General features: G+C 35.7%; 1 pseudogene; it reads left to right on the plus strand.

Annotated features, from left to right (window-relative positions):
* Positions 1-1,134: 1,134 nt before the first annotated feature.
* LOC149226462 (triacylglycerol lipase OBL1-like) lies at positions 1,135-9,564 on the plus strand (annotated as a pseudogene).
* The last annotated feature ends 253 nt before the right edge of the window (positions 9,565-9,817 follow it).

The raw sequence follows: 9,817 nt of genomic DNA on the forward strand, positions 1-9,817 counted from the left end.
AAGTTTGCCACAATGAAATCAAATGAGCTTGCCCCTCCTTGATTTCGATTAGCCTCTCTATCTTGATTGTCGTTGTCGACCTCGATCAATTTTCCTACCACAATCAGCTATAGCTAGAGCTTCTCCTCCTTGGTTTTCCGCAATTGACTTGCGTCATAGTTCCCCATTCATTAAAATGTTGTTGGCATCATCAGGGTCCCTACAGGTGCTAAAGCACTCATAGCTACAATTAAATTTTCCCAACTATCTAACATAGAACACATTAACAAGATAGATCTAATTTCATTATCTAAAATGATTTTAACAGAGATAGGCTCACTAGTAATAATATTGAATTCATTCAAGTGGTCATCAACTGAAGCACCCTCCTCTATCTTGATATTGTAAAGCTTCTTCATCAAGAACACTTTGTTTTATGTCATATTCTTCTCATATAGATCATGGAGCTTCTTCCATAATCCTTTTGTTGTCTTTTCTCCGGACACATTGAAATACACATTCTTTGCTAGATATTGGCGGATTGTTGCAATTGCCTTTCTATCTAGCATATTCCATTCTTCATCTGTCATCGATGAGGGCTTCTTGTTGTGCCCTCAATCGACAAACAATGATCTTTTAAAATTAGTATATCCTCCATCTGTGATTTCCATAGGAAAAAATTAGCCCCGCTCAACTTCCCCATGTCAGTTAATGTTGTTGTCTCCATTCTCAATAGAATTCAAACCCAAAAAATGAAACTCCACTTATAAAATAAAGCTTATTACACATTTTTAAAATAGAAATTCAAAATCCATCTCCTTTAATAAAGGAACAAACAATCAACCTCCTTCCTTCTTCTTTTTTTAAATACTAAATTTAAACTTAATCCCAAATAAAAATATCAAAATTATTTTAATAAGAGCCACGAGGCTCGAAACCCTTACTCCATACACTCTTAATGAGAAACATCCCATGCACTCATATTAAAAATCCATAAAACGAGAATCAATATACAGGCTTCAAATTACAGTAGTGCAAGATACGAATCTTACAACTTGAGGCTATATTGAAAGCTCCATACCAGACATGGTGTCAAAAAGCATAGTCGAAATTAATTCAAAGAAAATACCAAACTCGTGAACTGTAAAATTGGTGATGGCCTCTCTGAGATGGCGTGCTTTGCGAGTTCCCTGGAAGAGTGAGCCTTACAGTCGTCTGAATCTCCAGGAAGTAATTGTTGTTAGAAATTGTAATTACTCCCGCATGAGGAGTTGGCTAAAATTAGAGAGTCAGTTAGCTGAGTGTTGAGTCTTGAGAATTGAGTCAAGTTGAGTGATGGATAAAGAGTTAAGTGTAGTCCATATTTAGAGTGTGAGTTAACTGAGTTAAGTGTGTGTGCATGTCAAGATATTTTAGGCGAGTCGATAGTCGAAAAGGTTTAAATACCCTTCACTGGGTTCATTGTAAGAATCAAGTTTTGTGTGGTCAATAGAAGAGCTGCAACTCATATGTTTTGTGTGTTAATTTGTGTTTAAGCTCCTCATTTGTTGGAAAGGCAGAGGAGACAAAACATAAATCACACACAAATCACACGAGTTGTGACTCTTCTATTGATCACACAAAACTTGATTCTTACAATGAACCCAGTGAAGGGTATTTAAACCTTTTCGACTAACGACTCACCTAAAATATCTTGACATGCACACACACTTAACTCAGTTAACTCACACTCTAAATATGGACTGCACTTAACTCTTTATCCATCACTCAACTTGACTCAACGTTCAATGCTCAACACTCAACACTCAGTTAACTGACTCTCTAATTTTAGCCAACTCCTCATGCGAGAGTAATTACAATTTCTAACACTCCCCCTTAATTACGACTGTATGACTCAACATAACTCAAACATGACTCAACTATGTATGCTAGGCTTACAATAGAAATTAACTCAATTATCACTCAAACATGCCTGCTGGTCTATGTCTCAGCTAGGCTTACAATGACTCAAGACTTTCACAATTTTGCATTTTATTTTTCTCTTCTTCCAAATTTTATATCCTCGAAATTGCTTCATTCTTTGTTTCACTTTCTTGTTGTAGGCTCCATATTCCTTTACTTGTTGTTGTTGCAATTTTTCTTTTACTTTTCTTGAATTTGTGCTGAAACACAATTTGATCTTGTCTACTACATCTTCCTCTTCAAATATTTGTTCAACCATGGACTGCTTCCACAACATTGCATCTTCAAACTGTCTTATTTTCTCTTCTTCTTGCACTTCATATTCCTGAATTTATTTCTGCCATATTTCTTGATAGAAAAATCTTATCTCTTCTTGACTCCATTTCCAAAAAATTGTTTCAATGCATTCATCTTTTTATTTCATATCATTCTTTTCACTTTCATCATCAGGTGTTGTTGTTTTTTTCATGTAATCTGCACACTCAAGATCAATGTTCACCATTTCATTCGATTCTTTTATTCTAGCTATTGCTTTAAGACTCGCTTCAATTTGTTCTATTGGTTTTTGAATCCATTCTTCAATGAGCTTCAAATCTGCATCAAATATATTAACAACCTTGTTTTCAACTTTTTCGCCCATGTTATTTTGAACACCTGCATATTCAAAAACAATGTTAAAAACATCTTTATTATGCTCTTTAGTGAGAGCTTCCTGCTCTACCTCTTCCTTCTTTGCCTTCTTTTCAACTTCACTGAAACTATCTTCCACTATTATGTGATCAGTGGATATTCTCATCAAAAACTCTTCAATCACTTTATCATGTTCTTAATCATCAACTGCTGCTAGATCACATACTGCTTCATGAGAAGTTCCAATTGCTTCATATAGTGCTGCCATAGTGGCAGCTTCAACCTTTAATTTTTCATCAAATATGACGCTTATCATATTTCCACAATCAATCCTTGTTTCAAAAAAGAAACCACACATATCATCAACATAATGTTCATCCACACTATGGTGGGATATTCGAGCATACATGCGCTCATTAACAATTTCAACTTCACTAAATCCATTAGCTACAGCTGGATTCACCAATTCACATCTCACTTTGCAGTCATCATCCACATGTGTCTCATCATAGTGGGATTCACCATCATCTGTATCATCCACATTATAGTGGAGTCCTTGAGCATTTATTTGCTCTTGCTTTGTTTCACATACAGAGGCTTTTGCTTCTGTCTCTTTTCAATCTTTGTTGCATCTTCTTCACCCATATGCATGCTTGCATAATTGGTTTCAATTTTATGGTTTTGACAACCATAATCCACTTTTGAGTGGTACTATCCAATCTTTGTTTTCCTCTTAGAGTCTTGCTCATATACTCTCAAATCTGTGACTGACTTCTTTGCTTGTGACATAACTTGTTGTTGCATGTCACTCCCCCTTGCACCAAATTCTTCTTCATATTTTGCTAGACTTCTTAGTTCCTCTGTTGCGGCCTGAACCTTTCTAAACATGGCAACAATATTTGCTTCTTCTTTTTTATTTCTTTTCTTAATATGTTCCAGTCGTGCTTTGTGACCCATGACTGTGGTCTTTCCTTTTCTTATATATGCTTTGTTGATTGGATGAGGTTGTCTTGCTGCGAAACACTTCAACTGATCTGTGGAAAAAACGAGCTTGAATTTTTTAATCCTCCAACTCTGTTAAAGATGGCAGAAGACTAGTTGCTTACAGTGGTGGCTAAAGCACACGACCCTTTAGTGATACGGTGGTACTGCAGGCCATTAATAACTGTTGGCAACTATTTCCAATGATGTCTCCAGTTACGAAGGCTCCTAAATAACCAAAACAAAATCAACGGTGCTATTCTGGCAGACTACAATTTCACCTCTTGAATACGTTAGTTATTTTCTCTATTAACGTGCTTCTTCTTATGATGCGCTACATGCTAACTCTATCCATGATATAGAAGTCCCACGTAGGACTAACACGTAACGCGTCTCTTGCTAGGCCTGCTAGAATTATAATGCATTGAATACCACTGTAAGGTGCGTTATAGCTCAACCAAGAGGAAATTTTTTTCTCTCCTCTTTCATGGACGGTTGCTAATCCGTTCTCCGTGGCTCTTTGTAACCTCATTGTGATACAAATTTGTTGGAAAGGTAGAGGAGACAAAACATAACTTTTGATCTTGCCTCTAATAGCAATTTGTTGGAAAGGTAGAGGAGTTAAGGCACAAAATTTAAGTTAAGGAAGTAAATATTAGCTTCTTGTTATAGCGGGTGGACTTCAACAACAGTTCCTTGAAACTTAACAAAGAAACCTTACTGCTAACCTTACTATGGACAGCAACAATTGCAAATGAGAATATGAATATCTTTGTAAAATGGTGGTTTCTTTAACTCTTCAACTTTTCCTGGCCATAAGACGCGCAGTTGAATCCTCTAACTTACATCCACTAGCTCTAATACCAGTTGATGGGATTCAGAGGAGTGTAGAGGAGCACAGACAAAAAACAAGACTTGAAAAATTCAGAGACAGATCTTGAAACAGAAATACATTAACAATGGAGAACATAAATCACACTTAACATTGCATAACAGGTCTTGGCCTTGCTTGGATTGCTCAGGCAAGATTACAAATTTATAGATGAGGAGAGAAACTCTAGAATTCTCTAATTCTCTCATGTGGAATACATGACTGCACAATGAAGCCAAAAAGTCAAGGGAGGTGGTTGGTGTCAGTGGTAGCTTTCGGTGTAGGCTGCGTTGGTGACTGTTGTTGTGTTGACTTCATTTGACTTCATATTTAACAAGATTGACAAGACCAACGAAAGATAAGTGCTTCCTTTCTGTGACTGACCCGAATTAGAAAGAAAAATGCTCCATGGCAGCTTCCATTCGACGTAGCCTTTACTATCCCGAAAGAGAATGACAGGAGATTCACATGATGGTAGGGAGACTTGAATTTACTTTGTTTGGAGAAGCACCAACAAACTAAAAGGCAACAATACTTATTTCCAATCCAAACTACAACAAAAAATTCCATGGGATAATTACTTAGAGGCAATGCCAAGAATGAGTGTTAGAAGGAGTCAAAAGAGGCATAATTCAAGACTTGAATCAAGAGACCCGAGCTAACTCTTAAATTTACCGGACTGCTAGAAAGTTTGGAAATAGAGGAGGAGCCCCAATTTTCAACCTTAGAGATGAAGACACTAATCTGACACTAGAGGCCTCTATTTTGCATCTTCAACTTATGGCCAACCTCCATGACTATAAGCCTGAAACTAGAGGACACACATGCTACAAAGATTGAATTTCCCTTATGATACATTAACTCCTGCAGTCTTGTAGTTATGAATGAATTAGGTACGATGCTATGCAAATAAATGGAAGAGTGATTGCCTATATATTTCACCTTAGGCGAGGAGCGTGGAGGTGCATGGCATGCATGCCCACAACCTACCACCTCAACGTTGTTAACAATCTCGTACCTCAATCTTAATAAATTTGTATTCTACTTGCATAAGGGGTTATATAACAAATGAGAAAGGGTTGTAGAGCCTCCCAAAAATATATTGTAATGATCTTAACTTGAAGAGAAGCCATGGAGATGAAAGAGTTAAGGACTTTCATTGAGAATACAAACTTTTGTGATTTATAATGATTTTGAAAGATAATTATTCTGGTAAATCATAATTCAAATTCTCGAATTGACACATTTCGAACCACTAAGTCTTGATGATGAACCACACTTAGTGGATTGAAACGCGTCGACTCGAGAATTTGAATTGTGATTTACCGGAAGAATTATTTCGAAAATACCTTCATTGAGTTTATTGAGGGATAGCTTTCCACCTGAGTTTGCCATTAACTTTAGTTTGTATTGTCTCTAATTTGCAAGCTTGGTTTGGTTGTTCATCCACCTCCTTGTTTTGATTCCATAAGATGTGGAAGAAAGCCTTGCTAGAGAAGGAATTCAAAATGCTCAAGATTCTTTGAAAAAGAAGACTCAGTTGGTCATTCTTTGGAAGAGAACCCTTGTACAAATGTTGAATGGTGATAAGGGAATCTCCAAGAATTGCAATCTTGGAGAGTTACATGTCCTTAGCTAATTGGAGACCGAATAGAAGCTCATACATTTCTGCCATGTTATTTGTTCCTTTGCCTAGACCCCAAGCATACTTTATTACTTGGTGCTCCTCAGGATTCAAGAGAATCCCTCCCCCTCCTACCACCGCTAGATTCCATTTGAAGCTTCTTCGAAGAAGAGGATATGGTTTTTTTTTTTTTAAGTCTTCCATTGCTAAAAATTTGCATGAAAGAGATGAAGCTTACAGTTTGGTTTGGGAGGGTTGGAAATGGAAGGTGGCTCAACGAGTCAACCAGGGAATCCATCCACTAACACGTTCTTGATACTTAAGGAGGGGATCAAGCTCTCTTGATTTAATTATGTTATATTGTACACAAAATGAAAGAACTTTGAGGGAAATGGCATAGGGAGGAGTAAAGACATTATTGAATATAGAGTTGTGTGAGATAGCCAAAGATGGGGTAGGTTTTTTATATGCTAAATCAACTTTAAAAAATATTTAAAGCAATTAAAAGTTGAGTGGTTAATATATATGGTTTAATAGATTTTTAAATATATTAATATATTTCATTTTATGAAATGAAATTTTTGGTGGTTAACTTTGATTTGAATGTAATTACATAGAGAGTCACTCCCCAATGCAGTATGGAAGAGTTGTTGTAATGTCCTGTTATGTTATATAATGTAATATTAGTAGAGAGCCACTCTCCAATGCGGTATGGAAGAGTTGTTGTAATGTCATGTTATGTTATATAATGTAATGTTAGTAGAGAGCTACTCTCCAATGCGGTATGGAAGAATTGAGTTCTTGTATTATCCTGTTATGTTATGTTATGTTATATAATGTAATGTTGTTATGTTATATAATGTAATGTTATTATCGGCTCGATAATTAAAATTATAAATAATACTAATATTAATTACGCCGATAGGCGTCCCTCCTATTGGAGTAGGGCACTTTAATGATTTTACTAATCAAAAAAATTGATCGGACGGTTTCAATTGAAAGATGCCAACATATTCTCGTAGTTGCCACAATATCAATGGGTTGAATTCACATTACTAACTTCCCTGCATATCTAAATCACATGATTAAACCTTGTTTAAATTAATTTTTTACAAAGCTCCATTAAAAGTTTACCATGCCATTTTTTAATTGACACCTATTAGGATTAACCATAATGGGAAGACTACAAAATGTAACACACACCTTACACATACACTTGGCATAGTAGTGGAAAGGTGTATTTCTGATGGGTCTTGTTTATCGCCACGAATAGAGATTAAAAAACTTAAATTAAAAATAATTAAAAATTCTCTATGCATGTGAAACGAATGTCCATTTAAATTCTTAAACATATGGTTGTTAGAACATGGAGGAATAACTCTCAACAAATAACGTAAAGTTTCTTCGCCCAACATGTCATAAACCTGACCTAATGTCGATTTAAATTCTTAAACGTATGGTTGTTAGAACATGGAGGAATAACTCGCAACGTGGATAAGTAACGTAAAGTTCCTTCGTCGAGCATCTCATAAAGTTTCTTGGGCGTTTGCATTTTCTCCCTTTTCCTGCTATCTCTTCTTCAGGGGCATTGAGATCAAGTTTTGTTCAGTCCTTTCTTGACGGGGGCATTGAGATCTGATGTTTTAGAATGCCCCAACTCCATCAAATCGGACGTGAATCAGACTTGGAAAATCAGGCTTTCGCTTATATTGATAAAACTTATCCAGATTGCTGTTGTACCATTAGCCAACTTGGGGACCTGGATAGAATTCTATTTAAATCTGCTTTCAAGAAATGGTGGATTGCTAAAAACACTCTTCAGGCCACTCACTGGTGATTTTATTCATCTTTTTCTTTATTTTATACGCGATTTTAAAGTATTAAGAATTAAATTTAAGGATTTTATCCTCAGCCAACATCATGAGTTAGGGACTGGTGATTTTTATTGGTCTGTTTCTTTCTCATAGATCTCTTCTTAATATATTGAAAAATTGAATAAGGAATTCACCCTCAACCAACATCATTAATTAGGGTTTGGCTGAATGTTTTGATTTGTTCAAGCCAAAGAATCGTAACACTGAAAAGAGGGTCTGACACATTCCTCAGTATCATCGCCTTCTTGAGCATCACGTAAACTTGTATCATGGTGGAACTAGGGGACTTATTGACTCAATCATTGAACCCGGGAGAAAGTTCTATGCAGGCCTTTGTGCCATGGCTTCAACTATAGCTTATGAAAACAAATTGGTTATCAGAAACAGAGTCACAGAACATTGGGAGGTAGTGTTTAGTTTCCATGAATTTTAGTACTTGTTTATTCATGCAAAACTCTATTTGATTTAATAAATATTTCAACCTGATCCTGCAGATGCACTTCGTGGAGTTCTTAGACTGCTGGAATGGTATATATGCAACTCTTTGGCTTCAATAATCTATGATTCAGTCATATTATATATATATATATATATATATATATATATATATATATATATATATATATATATATATATATATATATAATTTTTCGTTCATTAATTGATGCTAAGATTGACTTTTATATAATCAGATCACTTGCAAAAGAAATCAATGCAAGCCTTTATATTTTGTGATAAGGAGGTGGACGCCTAACTAATAGTGATAGCCTTCAGAGGAACAGAGCCATTTAATGCAGATGACTGGGAAACAGATCTCGATTTCTCATGGTATGAATTCAGCCAAATCGGAAAGGTTCATCTTGGATTTCTGGAAGCTTTGGGTCTTGCAAATCGTTCACAAAACCCCTAGATCTTCGATAATCATAGTAATTATGACAGTGTTGTGCCTACTGTTGATATTGATAAAGAAGATCCTGAAAAGCCTTTGTCTTATTATGTTCTTCATAAGAAATTGAAAGAATTATTACAAGTTCACAGAAATGCAAAATTCATTGTGACAGGCCACAGCCTTGGTGAAGCCTTGGTTGTGTTGTTTCCAGTAATACTATTTATACACAAGGAAGAGGCGCTATTGGAGAAAATGGTTGGTGTTTATACATTCGGACAACCAAGAGTTGGAGATGAAGCATTCACAGAGTTTATGAACAAGAACATAAACGAAACAGTGCCCACATATTTTAGAATCGTCTACTGCAATGACCTAGTTCCCAGACTACCCTTCAACGATCCAATATTTGAGCACAAGCACTTTGGTTTATCCCTTTACTATAAAAGCTGCCACAAAGATAAGGTACTTATACTATTGCTCTTCACATTCTCTTCAACCAGAAAATCCCATTTCATTTCTGATACAATATTTTGTTCAACGTCACGCTCATATTAAATGGTTTATTTTTTGACAGAATCTTCTGGAGGAGCCCAACAGAAATTTCTCGCTATTATATTTCATCCCCCTAAGCATAAATGTTGTGTGGGAATTCGTGCAGAGTTTATTCTTGCGATACACAAAAGGAAGGGACTTCAAAGAAACGAAATTGTCGACGCTCTTCAAGATAGTAGGGATTATAGTTCCGAGGATTTAGCAAATGTACGTCCATGCTATTATGTTAGGTTTTGTTTCTTTCTCTTTGGAGATGAGAATAATAGTTCTATCTAATGTTCATCCATATTATTATGTTAGGTTTTATTTATTTCTTTGTGGAGAGGAGAATACAAGATCTTTTAAACCAGACATTCATAAAAGTAATAACAATATTTAGTTGAGAAGTCACTATTTTGAAAATGGTTTTAGATGTTAAGTTTTTACAACAATAGGTTTATATCTTAATAATATTG

Source organism: Pinus tabuliformis, chromosome J, assembly GCF_031772625.1.
Source record: "Pinus tabuliformis cultivar Carrire ecotype Pingquan chromosome J, CPIR1, whole genome shotgun sequence".
Lineage (NCBI taxonomy): Eukaryota > Viridiplantae > Streptophyta > Pinopsida > Pinales > Pinaceae > Pinus > Pinus tabuliformis.